Genomic DNA, 19,571 nt, shown 5'->3' on the forward strand with positions numbered 1-19,571 from the left:
TTGTTCTCCAAGGTAGAGCTGCACCCAGTATCCTTGATAACCCTTTCACTCCTTCCTTATTTCTCTTCAAAACTTTCTCATGTATTTTGTCCACCTTGGTCACATTTGCATTTCCATGGCCCAGAGGGATTTCTGCCACTCAGCAAATGTTGAATAAATCATGAGTGAATTAATAACAGAAACAAATCAAAGAAGCCCACTCTCAAGATTATTATTCAACATTGTCCTGAGGATTATAGATATGGCAATAAATAGGAAAAAGACAAGATATAAATATTGGAAAGAAAAAATAAAACTAAAATCTTTGTAGCTGATATAAATATTTACCTAGAAATTTCAAGAAGAGAATTCAGATGGTGTTGATATAATATTAATATAAAAATATCATGGTTTCCAAAAATCCTACGTCAGAATGTTACCAGGCCCAACAGTCACACAACTCAAAATTATTTAAAGCAAAAAAGTTTTGTTTTGCTTTGTCTCATTAACTAGACAGCTTTGCAATGGTTCTGTCTTTAGCACTTCTAGCTCCAGGGCCTCCATGATACCAAAACATCTTTTTATTTCCTGTCCATCGGAGTCTCTGCCTATCTCTGTCTACTCCATTCCCCAGGCAGGAATTGTGTAAGTATCTGGCCGAATGGCCACTGGCAACCCTAGACATACAATTCCAGCAGGAAAAGTACTTCTCTCTTGCCATACTCACATATTTTTTTCCAGAGAGAATTGTTGGTGGTTCACTTTGGGTTGCCTTCCCACTGCTGAGTCAGTTACCCACCACGCTGTAGGTAATCAGTAGCATTTCAGCCAGGGTCATATGACTATCCAGTGATTGTGTGTGGCCCGTCAGAGGAGGGTATGGACATAGATTGGCAGGTTCGTCAGTACCCGATGGAATGGGGGAAGAGTTCCTCAGGCAAGAGATGTTGTCATCACCAAAAAAGGGGAGGTGGTGGCAAGCAGTCTGAAAAGATGAAAACCACAGCTGCAACAGCCCACTACAATCCACCCCTTGGCCGCTCGGAAGAGAAACACACGCTTCTCACTACACGTAAAATCCCCAACAGTCCCCTGCTTAAGTTATACTTTCATCCCACATAAATCCAAAATACACTCCTCTCCCCAAAGAGAGACAATCCAAAACCTCATTCAAGTATTGCCTGCCACCCCAAATCCCAGGTCTTTGAGCAATACGCAGTCCTTTAAGTATGTTGTAGATAACCCGACCAGCCATTCTGAATCATAATTTCAACACGTGCTATCTAGAAGGCTTATTAAGGCACTTAGAAAAAGGAAAAGGTCCGGCTACTTCCTTTCATTCTCGCCATCTCTTCAGTGCCTCCATGCAAGCAGTCTTCAGCTCCATCTTCCTGTTCACAAGTCACCCTCAGAGGTGTCCATTCACCATTCAGCCCATCTACTGCACTTTAATCTCAGTGAGCATCGTTCCAAGATCTAGAGTTGTGCTTTTTCATGCTACTATCATTTTGTCCGTCTGAAGATGTGAACTCCATTGTTAAGCTCTTCTCTTTGCCCTACTAACTGCATCTCCTTGGATGTTTGTTCTTCAGCTGTTGAGCGCTATAGAATGAGAGTTTCCCTCATGGCTCCCACGATTCTTGGATGGCTGTTCATGTTTGGATATAAGATACCGAGTTTGCTCAGCTGGTAGATGCTGCTTCTGTTTACTGTGGCAACTGTGCATGACCTCCCAGGTTCTCCCACGGCCTGTCTGCCATTTCTCCAGCACCCCCATCATCTGAGCACCTTCAAACAGCCACTGCACTGCTCCAGCCTGAGACAGACCTCCCTTCTTGACCCATGTTGGGGATGGGGGGAGGAGCTTCTGCCAATTACTCAGAACCTGGTTTCTGTGTCCAGACACCTCAACAAAATCCTCAGCCCCCTCCCAACCCTGTTCTGTCTTTGACTCCTGAGTTGAGGTGACCGCAGGAACTCATACCTGTGACAACATGTTTGGGATTCTTCATTAATCCAACCCCCTCTGCATTTTAATTCTCCCCGACTTGGGACAGCTCTGGGGGCCACTCTAGTTCCAGGCCCCAAGCTGCTCAGCGACCCTGTCTGCTCACTCCTCCTTCCTCTCTCCCTGCTTCAGGCTTAGGCCCGGGCCCTCCTGAAGATCCTGCTGGTTGCTCCATGGGAGCACCCACTGGTCACGCCTCCATGAGGCAGACAAATAGCAAGGCCAATAAAACATCAAGTGAAGGATAGCTTCCCACACTGAGGCCTGTGGAGGACAGGATCAGGGGGCACTGGGGACCGAGGGGCATGGAGAGGCAACCCAGGGCAGACAAAGGACACCTAAGTGGAGACCCAGAGATTTTAAAGCAGACAGCCTTGCTGTCACAGCCAGGAGAGAGCATGGGGCGGGGGGGAGGGGGGGGTGCAGCAAAGCCCAAGGCCCAAAGTGGCAAAAATGGACAGGTACAGTAGGCCAGGCCTCAGTTCTCAGGAACAAAGTGGTCAGGGTGCCTGCACGGTACCTGGCAAGGTACCTGGAGTGTACCTGGAGAGATAGCTGGAGGGTTGTCTAGAATGTACCTGGAGTTACCTGAAGGGCACCTGGAAGGTACCTAGAGGGGTGCCTGAGAAATATCTGGAGGCCAACGTGAAGAGAGCTTGCTGGCTGCAGACCTGGCGAGGAGGGGCTCAGACCAGCCCACTGTAGAACTAAACTGTCTGCATCCTTCTGCCTGGGCTGGGGTTGGCTGGGCCAGAGGAGCCGGCAGGCAGCAGTCCCTTTACCTTGCCCCCAGAGGACTCTCATTTAGGGCCAGGGCACCCTCTGGCTGCCCTGATTCTGCTGAGGATGTAGAGGCTCTGTTCCTCTGGGGCAGCCTGGACGAAGCTGCTCTAAAATCACCCAGTCAGCCCTTTCACTAGCAGAAATCCTCCACTTCAGGCATTTGCATCCAAAGCAATCCACAACCTACCTCCTGCCCAGGAAAGGTTTAATCTGCCGGCACTGGAGCTGTGGGGCCAGGAACAATTAATTAAAAATCCCAAGGAGCAGCCAGCTCTCATTAAATCATGCATGCGGCTGGGGGAATGGGGCTGTAGGTGAGAACTCCTCTTATGTTACTGCATTTTCTCCCTAGCCAAGCATTTTCTCATCTATTATCTCCATCGATCCCGGTCATGGTTCTGAGAGGAGGGGATTATTATCTCCATTTTGCAAGTACAGAAATGGAGACTCAGGTTAAATTGTGTGTCAGGGTCTCCCAGCTCCCAAGCAGTGGGGCTGAGATTCACACTCGGCAAGGCCAAGTCCTCTGTGCTCCCATCACACTTGGGGCCCCACACAGCTCTCTCTGGTCTCCTGGGGGAATGAAAAGCTACTCTGGAGTGACATTAGGAGACTCCCACCAGCCCTGCTCCCCAAGGCTGCAGAGAATGAGCTCCGGTACAAGGTCAGGGTGGGCCAGAGGGAGTTCATAGAAGGCACCTTTGACCCTGAGGTGCTATGAGAGTATGAATGACCCTTCACTGAGGGGGAATTTGTGATTTCTTCAGAGAAAAACAGAAAAATTTAATTGCATAAATATAGGGTGGGGAAGACACAGCCTGAAAAAAATCATAAAAATTCTTCAGGGGCTTTAGCCAGCCACAAGCTGACCATAAAACCAACACTTAAGACAGAGCTGTCTCAGTATCTCAGGTTACATCACAAGAGGCATAGTGACCAGAAATAGAGAGGCGGCAGTTACAGGCAGGCCACATCTGGAATTCAGATTACAACTTTCAGCCCCCCAAGGTTCTCTGTCAGCCCATCTCTGCCCTACTCTGGGGACCAAAGTCAGGATTACAGGGGGTCTGAGAGATTCCTTTATTGCTCCTTCCTATCTGGTACCAGGGGAGTGGAAGGGATGAAAAGAGCCCAAGAGAAGAGCTGGCCAAAAGCTGGGAAACTAATTCCCCACCATATCAACTGTGTAATTGGGCTAATTCTGCAGTATTTGTGTTTCTGGGCCTTTGTTTCCCTTTGTCTGTATAACTCCTGATTGGAACATTTGCTGTGGCTTTTGTGTGGCTCTAAACTCAATCCTCTTTGATGATGTATATGAATGTGTTTTTGATGGATGTTTTCCAGGGCCCTTTGTTGCCTCAATTATGGCATAATGAACAAGAATTGTTTCTATTTGTAAAACAGCCCGGCCATTTTCCAATTCCCAATTTGCGGGACAATGTTTCTTAATTAAGCACAAAGACTTGTCACTTCATCTACTGTCAAAATCCCCAGAGAGGCAGTGATGGAGGTGCAGGGAAGGGAAGGGAAGCCTAGTAAACTCAGATGGGCCCAAAGGGGCCTTGGAAGCACAGTTAGAAGCTCCCAGAAGGGAGGGGCTATGCTAGATCAGCTGTGGTGGCAGCACAGTCCTTAGAAGAGGAGAGAGGGATTCCTGCCCTGGTCCCAGAGCCACGGCCTTGAGTGAGTGAGCGGGAGACTTTTTCCCTCCCTGTGTGCAACATTTGTACTAAGAGCAGGTCTCTGCAACAAACTGACTGAGTTAGACTCTGGCTCCACACTCAGTAGTCGTGTGTTCCCAGGCCAAGAGTGCAGTTCACCTAGAAGATGCGAAAGAGTAAAATGCTGATGGCCCTACCTCCTGCGGTGAGTGGACAGTTGGAATGAACGAGCACACAGATAGTGCTTAGAACAGCTCCAGGCAAGGGCGAGCCCCGATAAATTTCAGCTGTGACATTTTTTCTGAAAATAGCACCCTCATTTCCTGGAACACCCTCCCCAACCTCCTGTCAGAATTGCTGCCGTGAGCTGCTGCTACTCCCGGGCCTTTGGAAGAGCTGGGCTTGCTGAGGGACTCATGCCAGGCCCGTCCTGGTGGCAGACTGGCAGCAACAGAGCACGGCAGGACATTCCTAGAAGGGCACTGGTGGAAACCAGGAACATACTGTCAAATTAATGGAAACACTAGGTTGTCTCCATCAGGCCTCACTGCTGTGGGCTGGAGTGAGTCGGGGAAGAATGGGTGGACTCCATGCTTTCAGTCACCGGGCTGAGCCGAGAGCCCATCCTCAAGAAGCTCACATTTGAGGGAGTCAGATGGTAAAGAACAGCTCTAATAAAATCGTAAAAATGTGTGTTAGACAGTATAAAGCCTAGAATATAAATAGAGAGAGGTCACGGGATAGACACCCCAGGGGGCCACCATTTAAACAGGTCGGTGACATTGGAACAAGCAAACCACTCGGATTTGGGGATGAGCGTGGGGGAGGGGACACAGAGGACTATGGGCTTTATTCTGCGTGCAGTGGGCACCATAGGGAGGTTCTGAGTAAGAGAGGCCTGCCTTGCCTGCTTTTTACTGGGCCTCTCTAGCTGCTCCCCTGGGGAGGCTGGGAGGCTGTAAGAGTCATCCAGTAGGGAAAAGACGGGGGCCGTGAACTCCAAGGTTTTGGCCTGAGTGACTGGAACAGGGCACTACAGTCCACTGTGAGCAGGAGGTGGCAGGGAGGACAGCTTTTGGAAGGAAGAAGAGCGTGTGCACATACATCTTGCACAGGGGCCTCTGTGCACCCCAGGAACTGTCCAGCACCACACGGGTTCAGGAGGCTGGGGCTCTGACCAGGAGGCCCAGGCTGGACCTTCCACTGACAGATGGGTGAATGCAGTTGCAGGAGAATCACTTTCAAAAGGCAGGAGGTGGACCAGTCCCCAGGGAGGACAGTGGCCAGACTGAGGTCATTCAGGAAGCAGGAGTGTAGAGTTGCTGCAGACTGGCCACTCCCTGCGCCCACGCTGGCATGTGGCCAGGAAAGGGACCCACCGGAAATGGGCTGCCATTGTCCTGAAGATGAGAGATCCAGGCAGAAATTGAGCGAAAGGGGATGGGAGGGTGACGGGGTCTTCCCTGCCCCCTCCCCACGCCTAATCTGATTAAGGACAAATTGAGCCTGGGGTGCAGCAGATTCTGCCTGTAGGGACCCAACCCACCTGCTCTTCATAGGTGTGTTACAGGTGCAGAGAGCTCTGGGTTGCCATGGCAACGGAGCCAGGGATCCGCTAGAGCAAACCCAGAAGTGGGGGCAGCCCTCCCACCCGCGCTGAGGGTCGCTGGAGTGAGGGGGGTCTCCAGGTCAAGCCCCATGGCAGGTGGTTAATGAGCCCCACCCGGGCGGTCCCTAGACACCCGACCGCAGACCGCAGCAGGCTCTACAAGGGCAACTCGGCTGACTGGCGGGTGGGTCTCTTCCAGCGGGGAGCAGGCAGTTTGCAGCAACCCTCTGCCTCCTGGCTTCTGGGCCCTGACTCACTGAGGGACCCAAGGACCAACCGGCTAAAATAAAATGACCCCTGGGAAACTCACTTAGCATCCCTAGCCAGCTCACCTTCAAGAGGTGCTGACGGACTCCGTGGGACAGTCGCTCTCTCCCCAGGCTCGGAAGCTCAGCCTGAGAATGGGCGTCTCCACTCCTGCCACAGCCCCTCCAGTTCCTCTGTCCTCCTTCCTCAGCAGCCTGTCCTGACAACCTGTCCCAGGGGTCACCGTCCCTTCATTTCTGGGGACAGCTGTCTCCACCCACTTTTACAGATCCTTTCACTGCCTGTAAAAGGTGGCCTCAGGTCGTTCCCAGCCAAGGGGAGGGAAAGGAAAGCTGACTTTCCAGAGAAGAAATCAATCCACCCCTGGCAGCTCATTTATCTTGCTCTTCCTCCCCCCTCCCTTGCTCTCCCCCTCCCTTGCTCTCCCCCTCCCTCCCTTGCTCTCCCTCTCCCCCCTCCTCCCTCCCTCCCTTGCTCTCCCTCCCCCCTCCCTTGCTCTCCCCCTCCCTTGCTCTCCCCCCTCTCTTGCTCTCCCCCTCTCTTGCACTCCCTCCCCCTCCCTTGCTCTCCTCCCTCCCCCCTCCCTTGCTCTCCCCCCTACCTTGCTCACCCTTTTCCCCTTCCACCTCCCAAAGAGCAAGGCAGGCCCTGCCGCTTGCAGCCCAGGTCAGGTGGACCCAGAGTGTCCCTGCTGCTCCTCTGAGCCTGCAGCCACAGGGGGGAGTCTGTCACTAATTTCAGGAGCCACTAGTCAAAGGAAGAGGAGGGTTGTGCTAGGATATTTCACACAGGATAAACTGAGGCACGGGGGCTGAGCTGGCATTCAAACCAGGCAGTTTCCTTGAGTCTCTCTGAAAACCACCACATAGTGTCACCTTATGAAGGCACCAAAGGGAGTTAAGTAGGCAGGGTGGGCACTGAGGGGAGAAGGCCCCGGAAGGCCCTTGCACTCAGGCACAGTTTTCACCCACGAGACAGATGTTTCGTAGTTAACTTCCAGGTGGATTTAGAGGACACCTGTGCTTTGTGCCTGCTTCCCTTCCCTTTTTCTTATTCTAGTAATGGTCCCTGATTTCTGTTTGGGGGAGCTCCCTTCCCCTGAGAAACTGGCCACGGCGGGGTTTCTCAGTCAGTTTCATGCCCCTCTCTGAGATTCAAGTAGGCTGGTATCCTCCGTTCTGAGCATTTGTGAGTGCCATGTGCCGGGTTGGTGCCAGTCATCTCTGCTTGCGATGGAAAGGTGCATTCCAGAAGGAGAAAAGAAAGGCACCCTCCCCCAGGGACAACAGTAGCTAAGTCCCACTGATTGTTGGTCCAGGCCAGGGCCTGCACATGCAGGTTAGTCCTCACACCAGCATCTGAGTTAGGTGCGAATAGTATTGGCCTTTCTTATGGATAAGAAAACAGGCACGAAGAGGCTAAATGACCCGCCCAAGGTCAATTCAACTTGCCTACAGCCAGTATGCAGCAGAGACAGGATTTGAACCCAAATACTCTGCCTTGAGCTCTCTACTTTAAGCCTTACACTGTACAACCTAAGGTATAAATCTAAATTGTTGGGAGCATTCCAAGGTGTCATGATTTGTCAGGGGCAGGAGGGCAGAGGATGGTGACAGAGAAGGGGCTGCCCACACCCACGCTGGCACACTCTGAAGGCCCAACCACCAGCGACTATAAGGCAGTGTGGGAAGGTGTGTTCTGACTCTGTTTCTCGCCTCCCCAGGGCCAGGATGATGAGATGATGGTTGAGGTGACAGCCAGTCACAACATCATCACCTTACTTGAGGTGTTCTCTAACTGAAACATTAAACTTCAAGTGAGCCTAATTTCTAGGCAGAGAGCAACTTTGCACAGGAATTTTGCAAGCATTACATGTTTCTTTCCTTGTTGCAATCTGTATAGTTTATCTTCTGAGACGGGGCTCATGACTAAAGAACAAGTCTCACAGGCAGCTGCTACGAGAAAGAAAAAATACCATTTCCCACACAGCAGATAGTGGGCTTTCAAACCTATAAGGAATGTGATCTGAGCAAGAGTCTGCCAGAGCAGTCCCTGTCTTCCCCTAGTTCAACTGTTTCTTTCCCCACTTTTGTCACTTTCACACTTCAAGACTGAGAACTGATTTTTTAAATTTTTATTTATTTTTACATTCAATATTATTTTGTATTAGTTTCAGGTGTGCAGCATCATGGTTAGACAATAATATACTTTACAAACTGTTCCCCAATATTTCCAGTACCCACCTGGCACCATACATAGTTATTACAATATTATTGACTATATTCCCTGTGCTGTACTCCACATCCCCGAACTACTCTGTAACTATCAATCTGTACTTCTCAACCTTTTCACCTTTTTCACCAGTCCCAACTCTCCTCCCTTTTGGCAACCATCAGTCTGTTCTCTGTATTTATAAGTCTGTTTCTGTTTTGTTTGTTCATTTATATTGTTCTTTACATTCCACATGTAAGTGACATCATATGAGTTGATCTTTCTATGTCTGACTTATTGCACTTAGCATAATACCCTCTAGGTCAATCCATGGTGGCACAAATAAGAACATTTCATTCTTTTTTATAGCCACATAATATTCCATTCTATATATTACCACAGCTTTTTTGTACTTTCATCTATTGATGGGCACTTGGGTTGCTTCCATATCTTGGCTATTGTAAATAATGCTTCAGTGAATATAGGGGTATACATAGTCATTCAAATTAGTGTTTTGGGATTCTTGGGATATATTCCCAGAAGTGGAATTGCTGGGTCATATGGTAGTTCCATTTTTAATTTTTTGAGGACCTTCTATACTGTTTTCCATAGTGGCTGCACCAATCTGCATTCCCACCAAGAGTGCACAAGGATTCCCTTTTCTCCACACCCTCCACAACACTAATTGTTGATTTATTGATGGTAGCCACTCTGATAGGTTTGAGGTGATATCTCATTGTGGTTTTAATTTGCATTGCTCTGATGTTTAGTAACATTAAACATCTTTTCATATGTCTATTGGCCATCCTCTTTGGAGAAGTGTCTATTCAGGTCTTCTGCTAGTTTATTAATTGGATTATTTTTCTTACTGTTAAATTTTACAAGTTCTTTACACATTTTGATTATTGACCCCTTATCTGATGTATCAGTGGTGAATATGTTCTCCCATTCAGTAGGCTGTCTTTTTGTTATGTGGATGGTTTCCTTAGCTATGCAAAAACTTTTGGGTTTGATGTAGCTCCATTCATTTATTTTTTTTCTTTGGGTTCCTTTGCCCAAAGAGATAGATAAGAAAAAATATTCCTACAAGAATTGTTCAAGATTTTGCTGCCTATATTTTCATCTAGGAGTTTTTTGGTTCTGAGTCTTACATTTAAATATTTATCCATTTTGAGTTTATTCTTACATATATTCCCTAAATCTGCCTGTGCACCACCTATTCCCTAGGTTCAAGCCATCACCATCTGGTCCTTGCTGACCTCTCCTGATATTCTTCTAAGACTAGCTAGGTGACAGGCAGAGCTGTCTGGAGTCAGATCCTACCTGGGAGGCAGGTAAGGGGACCTGGCAGAAACTAAAGAGAGGAGTTCGACCAAGAGTAGTTGAGGGGAATCCCCAGGACAATGGCCACACACAGTGCTGGCATCATGCCTTGGGTCTGAGGGGCAGCAAAGGGGTCCTCCCCAGATTCCTGCTGTGGAAGCCTGTGGCTGGATTCAGTATCTGCTTTGAGCCCCGGGAGCAGGTGGATGCGAAGCTAGGCATCTGCCTGCCTTTGCTGGAACAGGTGCAGCCAGAGCTGCTCAGGAATTCACAGTTGGCTCTGGGGGCGCCCTCACTGCCCACACTCCTTTAAGCCCCAGGACAGGCCCTGGAGCAGGTAGGAGCAGAGGGCAGGCTTTGCTCCCAGGGCAGTGCAGCACTACAAAGCTCCTTGTCCCTCCCACCCCAAACAGAAGCAGCTGTGCATGAACTAAACACAGGCCCCCACAGGTGCCTCTGCTCCCAATTTATTGGTATTTCATGCAAATTACCTGAACATTAAGGAGAAATCCATGTCTTGGCCAGGACATAGTTCATTATGCACATTTATACAAGTCATGAGAATTTCTTCAAATAGAGACTTAGAATGCCTTCTCTGCAGAAGCTGGTCACAGAAATCACCAAAAATAGCAACCAGCACAGTAGTTTTGACAACCTGGGGTTTATTTCTCTCCTGGTGCCACTCCAGGTGCTCATAGTGGTCTCTGGGAACCAAAACCCTAAGTTGCAGGTCAAGGTGCAGAAGGGCATTGCTGCTGGACCCTGTGTACCCGTCAGCTGCACTGCACCCTGTTTCTTGTGGACAGATCTTGTTTTTTATGTGGTTTAGTGCAGAAAACAAGTACCTTGACACACACCCCAGCTCTACCAGCTGTGAAGTCTTGGTCTTTCTGAGCCCTAGTTTCACCATCTGCACAATGGGCATTATACCGTCCTCCCTAGTCTGCTGTGAAAGTTAGAGGTGATGTATGAAATGCACACAGCAGGAGCCTGAAAATGGTACCTACTGTTTTGTTATTCCACGGAGCAGACAGAAAGGGGTATTGCGTGCTGGGAGTTCCAGGAAGGGAAATGGGCTAAGCAAGATAGGAGATAATTCAAGGTGGGGACAGACACTGAGCCCCATTGCCTACCAAGCATAGCACAAGGTTTCCCTTGACCTCTCAGGAGGTGTCCCAGAGGGGAAAGGAAGTCACCCTGAACAGAGAGAGCCAGCAACTCACTGATGCCAGGGGTCCTAGTTGGGGTAAATCTTCTTGTACCAAGAGTGGATAGGGGCTAGGTCTAAGGAGCCACTAGAGGCAAGATCCAGCCAGTTCACCAGAGAGAAGGGAGGAGGCTGGCAGGCTGGGGCAGTATCCAGGTTGGCTCAAGACTGGACAGGAAACACAGGTAGGCAGAGCCCAGGTGGTTCTCAGAAACCAAGGCACTAGTGGCCCCTCCACCCTTTTCCATGCACACATGGTAAACTGAGCCCCAGAGGAAGGGCGGGGGGCTGAAAGTGATACTATTGTAATAACCTGGTTATTATGAACAGGAAAGGAGTCAAGGAAGACTAGCTAATATAAGCATGCCTTTTATACAGCTTTGCTAATTTTACACTCTCCAAGTCTGTACCCTGCTGGTTGATGGGGGAAGGGACTGAATGATGGCAGTTTGGACGCATGCCCAGTAAAGTCTGAGTGACGTGGGAAGGCGCCTGTCTTTCAGTCACACCTGGGAACAAATTATTGGCAGGGATGGGCATGGCCACTGCAAGTGCAAAACCTGAATATTTAAACTTGTGAACAAAGGAGCGCTCTCCTGGTTTTTTCTCTCTCTGGCACACCGGGCTCTTGGGACTTCTGCTGCAGGGGGCTGCACTCCCCTGCACCCACGTGGCTCACGGCCATGTGGGACTCCACACAATGGGCTAATGGACTTTACTCTGGCCTCAACGCTGACCTGGACCTGGCTGCAACATGGAGTGGAAGCTGTGGACACCGGCCCTCCTTTCGGCTCTACGGGAACCCCGGCTACACCACTTTCAGGACTGGTTTAAGGGGCGTGGGACTTTGGAACTCGAGGAATATAACTCCACACAAATAAAATCTTTTACCACATTTCATTGTCCTGTGCGAATCTTAGAAAATTCTTTTCCTAAAGATATCACAAGACACTCGCTCCCATGAGCTACCCAGAAGTTTGATTCTCTGGTGACAAAAGCACAGTGAGCAGGCAGCACTAGGGGCCAGTGAGGGCCTACTCTGGTGGCCTGTGAGTCCCAGGAGCTGTGACAGTCCCTCCTCCCAGCCTGGGTTTCCTAGGAAACGGGCCTAGTGCATCCTGCCACAAGCAGCCCTTCCCCCACACACCTCCGCAGCAGAGAGCCCAGCTTTCTCTTCCAGAGGCGGGGATACCCCCAGGGAGTGAGGACTGGGGAGCTGGAAGGCTCCCAACTTACTAGAAGGCACAGCCACTCAGCCAGACTTGAATGTGGTTCGTTCTGGGTCTCAGATCTCCACAGTAGAAAAACTTTTAAACAGCATTTAAAAGTATTTCTAGCAACATGGAGAGTGCTGAATACCAACAGCTAACACTCTTGGAGCCCTTCTGGAGCCAGGCTCAGGCTCCTGCAGCCCATGTGACTATCCTTGCACCATTTCACAGATCAGGAAAGTGCTCAGAGAAAGAAGAAGTTGCCCTAAGCCCCAAAACTGGAGGGTGACAAAGCTGGGATTTAAAGTCTGCACTTCAGCCATTCTGGAAAATGCTAAATTCTGTGAGCAGTAAAAACAGGGACTGATCTCTCTGTCTCTCTGTCTCTCCCCTTTCTCACTCCTTCCCCCTCTCTTCTTTCTACTTTCTTGCATTGCCCAATGTCCTCTAATGAGGAGGTCAATTTTTAATAGAACTGAGAGGGAATAATAGCCCTGGCTCTTTTCCTTAGAGGAGCCCCCATCAGCACCCCTCCTTCAGCTTGTGGATCAGAGATCACAGGTAACCAACCACAGCTCATCCTACCCAGCGGTCTCAGCTTCCTAGTTATTCTGCGTCAGCTCAACACAATACAGCAGGTATTGGGGGAGGCCAATGACACATAGTATAATTTTTATGTGCATCTTTCTGACCATTTCAATGAAACTGTGGCTCTGAGCTCCCCAGCCTGACATAAAATTCTGGGCCCACAGTGACCTGACCCTCTAGAAGTGATGAGAGAGTAAACGTCCTTGGACCAGTAAGGCCTTTGCAGGGTTTGCGCTTTTTGGACTGCACTCTGGGACTCTGCTACCATTTGAACAAAACCTTTCCAGATCCCTCCAAACATTTCCTGAGCCCCTACTAAGAGTCAGAACTCACACCAGGTGCTAGGGACTCTGAGATAAAAACAAACCACCCCTTCCCTTAAGGAGCTCAAAGCCTAGAAAAGAAAACGGACAAGGGCACAACTGAAGAAAATGCAGTTTGTAAATGCTCAGGCGGCAAGGGCTGGGAAGTCACGAAGGGCTTCCTGGAGGAGGTGAAACCTCAGCTGCTTCCTAAAGGGGCTATAGGTGCTCGGAGGCTGTTTTGTGCTCCCTGCCGTCCACCTCGCTGTCCCTTTCCCTCTCACCACACTCACACAGGCTGTGCAGCCCCAACTCATGGCCCCTCCCCACGCTGTCCCCCTGCCTGGAATTGTCCCTCATTGCTGCTGTCCCTGCAGAGTGCTAGCACACAGTAGGTGCTCAGGGAATATTTGCTGAAGGCAGAAAGAAGGAAGACACAGGAAAAGAAGGCAGGATGGGAGAGGAGGAAAGAGAAGGAGGCTTCAGGAAGAGGAGGGGAGACAGGCCTGTGTGTCTGGGCACATTGGCCTACAGAGGGGCTTCCTGTGAAAGGTTAGCTGGGAAGTCCTGATTAGATTTTGGACAAGTGAGTGACACTTTGGTCTTTGTTTCAGGGAGTAAGGAACGCCTGGAGCGCTCTAGGCAGCCAGGAGCAACAGCCCCCACAGAAGGACATATGGCCCATGCCTGCCCCCCTTTCTCTGGTAACACTTTCCACTTCTGGAAAAATTCTTCCCACTGCCTGTGGCAGTGGGGAAGCTTTGCAAGTGTGTGCACACACATGCATGAACATACACCCACACCCCATCCTCTGGTGGAGGTATGTGACCTGAACGGGCCAACTATAGATCACTATGCCCCTGGAAACAGTGACTGGTCTGAAGGGAGCAAGCTGGGGTACAGGACCCATTGGGCTGTCAGGAGCTCTCTCTGGGACTGACCTATGCATGCTGAGGCAGAGAGGCTTTCTTTCTGCTAAACTGGCAGGAAGTAAATCTGGAACAGCCAACAGTCATATCCCTGCTCCTGGGAGAACTGCAGAAGGAAGCTGCCAGCTGGAGGGAGATAAAGAGAGACACACAGAAGTGGAGCTGATGTTATCAACTGCGCCCTGGATCCGACTGTGCCTGAAGGACTTCCCCTGGCTCTGCCACTCACAACAGATAGAGGTTCATGAATACAGACAGTGCTGCCTGCAAATGAGATGTCACAAGACACAGGCCCCAAGATGTAGAGCTGCCCGAGTGGAGGTGAGGAAGCAGTGGGATTACCCAGTCCCTGACTCGTCATGCAGCCGTGAAGGGGGAGCGATTCTGTCACAGACTATGTGTAGAGACCAGCAGTTATTAAGCAAGCAAGCACAGGCTGCAGGCTTCCACCGCCGGGCCGAGGGAGGAAACACAGGGCTGACCACTCCCGCCACCTTTGACGTGGCACACTGAGGGAAAGGCGGGTCCACCTGAGGCCCAGAAGGATCAGGCTGCAGCTCTGTGGACAGATGTCCTTTAGAAGTGCCGTGAGAACCTTGAAAAGTCCTCAACTCCCCTGCAAGGAAGGGGCCATTAGTGTCTCCATTTCACAGATAAGGAAACTGAGACTCAGACAGGTAAGGGAATCAGGGCCAGTGCAAGCCTTGGTGGTGTTAGGATTTGGAGCAGCTCACAGAACAGACTCCAACAAAGGCTGGCTCTAGGGAGCATGGTCCAGCAGAGGGGGTTAGAGTCCTCGGGAGGCCTGGAGAAGCAGACAGGGGAACTGAGGCAGGGAGCCCTTACGGGCAGGCAGAGCACCATGGTGAGAGGGTAGAGGTCCTGTACTATCTGGGCTAAGACTTTAAGGCAGGGGACTTTTGAATCTCACCTGTAGAGGCCATGCAAGCTCAGGGACTGGCAGGGCTGGAAGGTGGCAGCTCCAAGCCTTTGCTGAGCAGGTGGGGAGGCAGGGCCAACCAAGGCCAATCCCCCACTGTGAGCTAACATTGATTTCTGCTGCCCCCCCCCCCAGCTGGGGTGGGGACAACCAGGGGCGAGGGGCTGGGTTCAGGACATCAGGCAAGCTCTGGCTGCATTTGCAGCAGCTATAAGAGCCCGTCTTCCATCTCTGTGCCTTACCCCAGCCAGCCCCATCTCTGTCATCACAGCTGCCACTGCCTCTGTCACCAGTGGGGACGGGGGAGCCGGGAGAAGAAATAACAAACAGACCCAATCTCCCCAAATCAACCTGTCACCGCAAGGGAGAAAATTAAGAGGCTTGGCCAAAGCTGACCTTCTGTTTACATTTTCCTTGGAAACGTAGAAATAATTGCTGTTGCTGCAAGGAGTCCTATTCAAGCGCGGCCAGAGATGACACTGGAATCTTGAATCAAACTAAGTGGTTACTATGGTGTCAACCTGAAATTATGAATCTCCAAGCCAGCCAGCACAGAGGCGCAGAGCCGGGGCTACACAATTAAAGCGGAGAGACCAGGGAAAGAGAAGGCGCACTGAATTTCAATAGCAGCAAAATTGCACTTCCAAACATGGGAATAAAAAAAAATAAAAATAAATATGTGCTTATAAATGCAGCTAGAGGCATGACCAGGGCCAGACACAGTCCCACTTCTGTCACCCACCCATCACCTCCACCCCACCGTGTACCCTCCCCACCCCCACACCTGTCCCACCACAGAGCCTGGGGACCTGGAGCCCATTTCTGTTGGGCACCATCCTTGACTCCTCTCTCTCTCAACCTCCACGTGGAACCCATCCACAGCTACTGTCGGCCCTGCCTTAACACATCTGATATGAGCCCCCCTCTCACACCACAGCCACCACCCTGGCCCCAGGCCTTCATCTGGACAACAGCGCCTCAGGGGAAAAGCCAGACCCCTTGAGCGGCCTCCCACATCTGTTCAGGTCTGATCTCACTCCTTTCTGACCTATCTCCCTCCTTCCTTCCTGACTCCAGCCACCCTCATCTCCTGGCTGTTCTTGGAGCATGACAGGTGTGTCCCTGCCTCGAGGTCTTTGCACTGACCAGTCCCCTCTGCCAGGAGAACTTCCCCCAAACCTCTGTGGCTGCGGGGGTCTGCTGTGCTCACTGCTGTGTCCCCTACGCCTGGAACAGCACGAGCATGTGGGGGTGCTCAGTGAATGACCAGGGAATCATTCCCCATCTGCTGAGCCCCATCTTTACCATGAAGGGCAAACGGAGGTTCCCACAAGCAAAATCCATTCTGGAAGCCTGCTTTGTTCAGCTTATACCACTAGCCTGCAAGGCATTTGTCAACTTGAATTCATTAATGACAAAAATAGGGAGATTAAACATACAAATCCATATTTTTGACATAGAAGTTATGTGTTTTTTAAAGGTCTAGTAGAACTTTCCCATAAACCCCTCTGAACCTGGTGCCTTCTTTTTTATGGATGTCTCTTTTTGCCCCTTGCCTCTTCTCGAGTCGATGCTGGTGTATTAATCACGTTCCTGGTTATTGACCACAACGGGCGAACTAAGGCGGAAAGCTGGACACCACAGGGTGTAGGGAGCTTCCCGAATTCCCGGGAGGGGGAGGGACACAGACGAGGCTGAGGAGTAACTCCCAAGCCCCCTGAGAGACTGTCCTAACAGACCCCACTGCCTCTGCGGCCCACACCGGCTCCTCTGCCACGGCCGCCCCCAGGAACGAACGCCTTGGCCACAAGAGCTGGACTCTCTGCAGGAGCCAGCTGCCCACCCCTCACTCCCACCTCGGGGGGTGGCACCTCGGCTTGGCCGGGTCCAGGGCACAAGCTCCACTCCAGCTGTGAGGACAAGAGAAATGGAGCTTTCAGTTTCTCACCCCTGGAGTGGAGGGAGGCCCTTCCAAAGGGATGGGCCCAAGTGAGCTGAGCCAAGATGCAGCATCTGCCATCTTGTTGGTTTTTTCCTAAAATGTGTTCATTTTTCCTTTGGACTGTCCAATTTATTGGCAAAATTTGTATCTTTTTGTAATTTGACATATCTGTGTATCTTTAATGCCCCTTCTTCATTTTTATGGTTACTGATGTGTTTTCCCGATCAGACTTGCTGGTTTTGTCTAGCTTATCAAATTTTTCAAAGCACTGTTTTTCATTTTTATAGCTTCAGTCTACTATTGTTTTATTCTGTTTCATTAATTTCTACTCCTTTTCTTTATTAATTTTTCTGCCTGCTGTCTTTAGATTTATCTTGATGTTCATTTCCAAGCTTATTGAGGTTAATGCTCAGTTGCCTTATCTTCTGATCTTTCCTCTTTTTTAATGACTGCATTTAGAGCGATTCATTCACCTCTAAATATACCCGTCTTGGGAGGTATCCTGTCGGTTTTACATGCAGTGCTTTTAGTGCTGTTCATTTCTAGTAGTCAGTAATTCAGTTCAGATTTATTGTTTAATCACATTATTTAGACTTGTTTTTAAGTTTCCAAGCAGATAGATTTAAGGACGCTATCCTCTTGTTAATTTCCAGCTTTATTTGCACTGTGTTTGGAAATGTGGTTGGCAGTTCTTTTTCATTTAAAAAAAAATGGTTTTAAAAAGCAAAGGCAATATAAAAATATAGTATACCTTGTAAAAGAGTCAATTAATACGGAAACTTATAGAATCAAACGTATAAAAAGGTTGCCGTTTGCCACTATTCTTTCTGTCCAAGTTCATTCTTACTTAGAGTTAACATCTACGAATAGTTTGGAGAATTATTTTTCAGCTCTGAGTTTTAACTTTACATATATATTTAAGGAGTTAAAAAATACTTCTGGAGCATTCCTGGAGTTAAAAAAATACTTCTACTTTAACATGTATCTTGAAGAATTCTCAGCTAATATCCAGCCACTTCTGTTTCCAAGTACATGAATTTTTGTTTTCAAATAAATGTACCTCGCTCATAAATTTTGACATATCACTTTCTCATTGTTGTTCATTTTAAAGTAATTTTTATGTTTTGATTTACCTTTTAACTCAATAGTTGTTTATAAAAGAAAGTTTTTAAATTCTTTTCCAGATATATATATATAGCAAGGAAGATGGAAAACTCCATCTTTTTCTAAGAGAACTAGGCAAGGGTGTTTTAAAAATAGAAATATATAAACCCATATTGTTACCAGAACCCCAGTGTTTTCCCTTGGGTCCACCTGCCTTCGCTCACTGGCTCAAAGAAATGCATGAATGGAGTTTGCACTATAGAAAGAGAAAATAGTTTAAAATTGAATTGGCCAATATGGAGATAGGGAGCTTTTGCCCTAAATAAACCAACTCCCTGGTGGCCTGTAGGTTACAGATTATATAGGGCAAAATCACAAGCCGCAGTGGGTTAGGGACTCGGGGATGTGCTGGGAGCTGACTGGTTGAAGGTCAGGTAAGGGTAATAAATCATTTCTTTAGGCCTTGAGGACAGCCTTGAGGTCTGTTCCAGTATGCCTTTGTTCAGTCTCATGGGAAAGTAGCCAGGGGTTGTTCTAGTTTAGGGCTCAGGAACTGAAACAAAACTTAGGTCACGATGTTATCTTCAGCCTGCCAGGGGTCTGGGGCCATGTGACCATTAGGCAGGCCTGGGCTACTCTCTTCTGTCCCAGAGATTGCTGATTATCAGGGGTTGCTGATTGAGGAGGAGACATGTGGGACACCTCTGGGGGGAGAGAGAAAGAGAGAGAGGGATATGATTTCTAGAGCTATGATTTAAAACTAAATTTAATCAAAATCATAAGGACCCTCCATTTCCATATCATATGGTAAAAATTTTCCCAAAACCAAAATAAAATATTAATAAATTATAGCCATAATATAACCAAAAGATTATATTATGATCAAATAGGGTATAATTTAGTAGTTAAAGGACAACTTAACATTATGAATGTAATACTCACTATATTAACAGATTAAAACAGAAACTAATATGATCAGTTTATATGGATACCCCAAAGAAGCATTTGATAAAATTTAATATTCATTTCTGACTTGTAAATCCAATAGTAAGCTAGGTACAGAAAGGAAATTCTTTAATAATAAAGACTGTCTAGTAGAAACTCTTAGCAAACTTGATACTTACTAGTGGAACTTGAAAAGCATTTCCATCACAGTCAGGAACAAAACAAGGATGCCCGCTTCTGCCCCAACTCTCCACCTCTAAGAGAGTTCAGGGAACTCAGTGCTTAGAGTGCCCCTGAGATCTGCCCGCCTTGCCTTGGGGTTATGCTGGCTGGGATGCCCCATGTAGGGTCCTCAGATACCCTGCAGTGAGAACAAGAAAGAAGAGTCTCTGGAAAGAAAAAAATTAAGCTGTCATTGTTTGCAAGTCATACAGTTGCCCACCAAGAAAAACTATGAAAACGGGTAAAAGAGTTCAGGAGATGGCCAGACACAAAATAATTCCAAAGACACAACATAATCCCAACTCAACAGCCATACCCATTTGGGGGTTGGGGTGGTGAC

This window comes from Miniopterus natalensis, chromosome 7 (assembly GCF_054644295.1).
Source record: "Miniopterus natalensis isolate mMinNat1 chromosome 7, mMinNat1.hap1, whole genome shotgun sequence".
Taxonomy (NCBI): Eukaryota; Metazoa; Chordata; class Mammalia; order Chiroptera; family Miniopteridae; genus Miniopterus; species Miniopterus natalensis.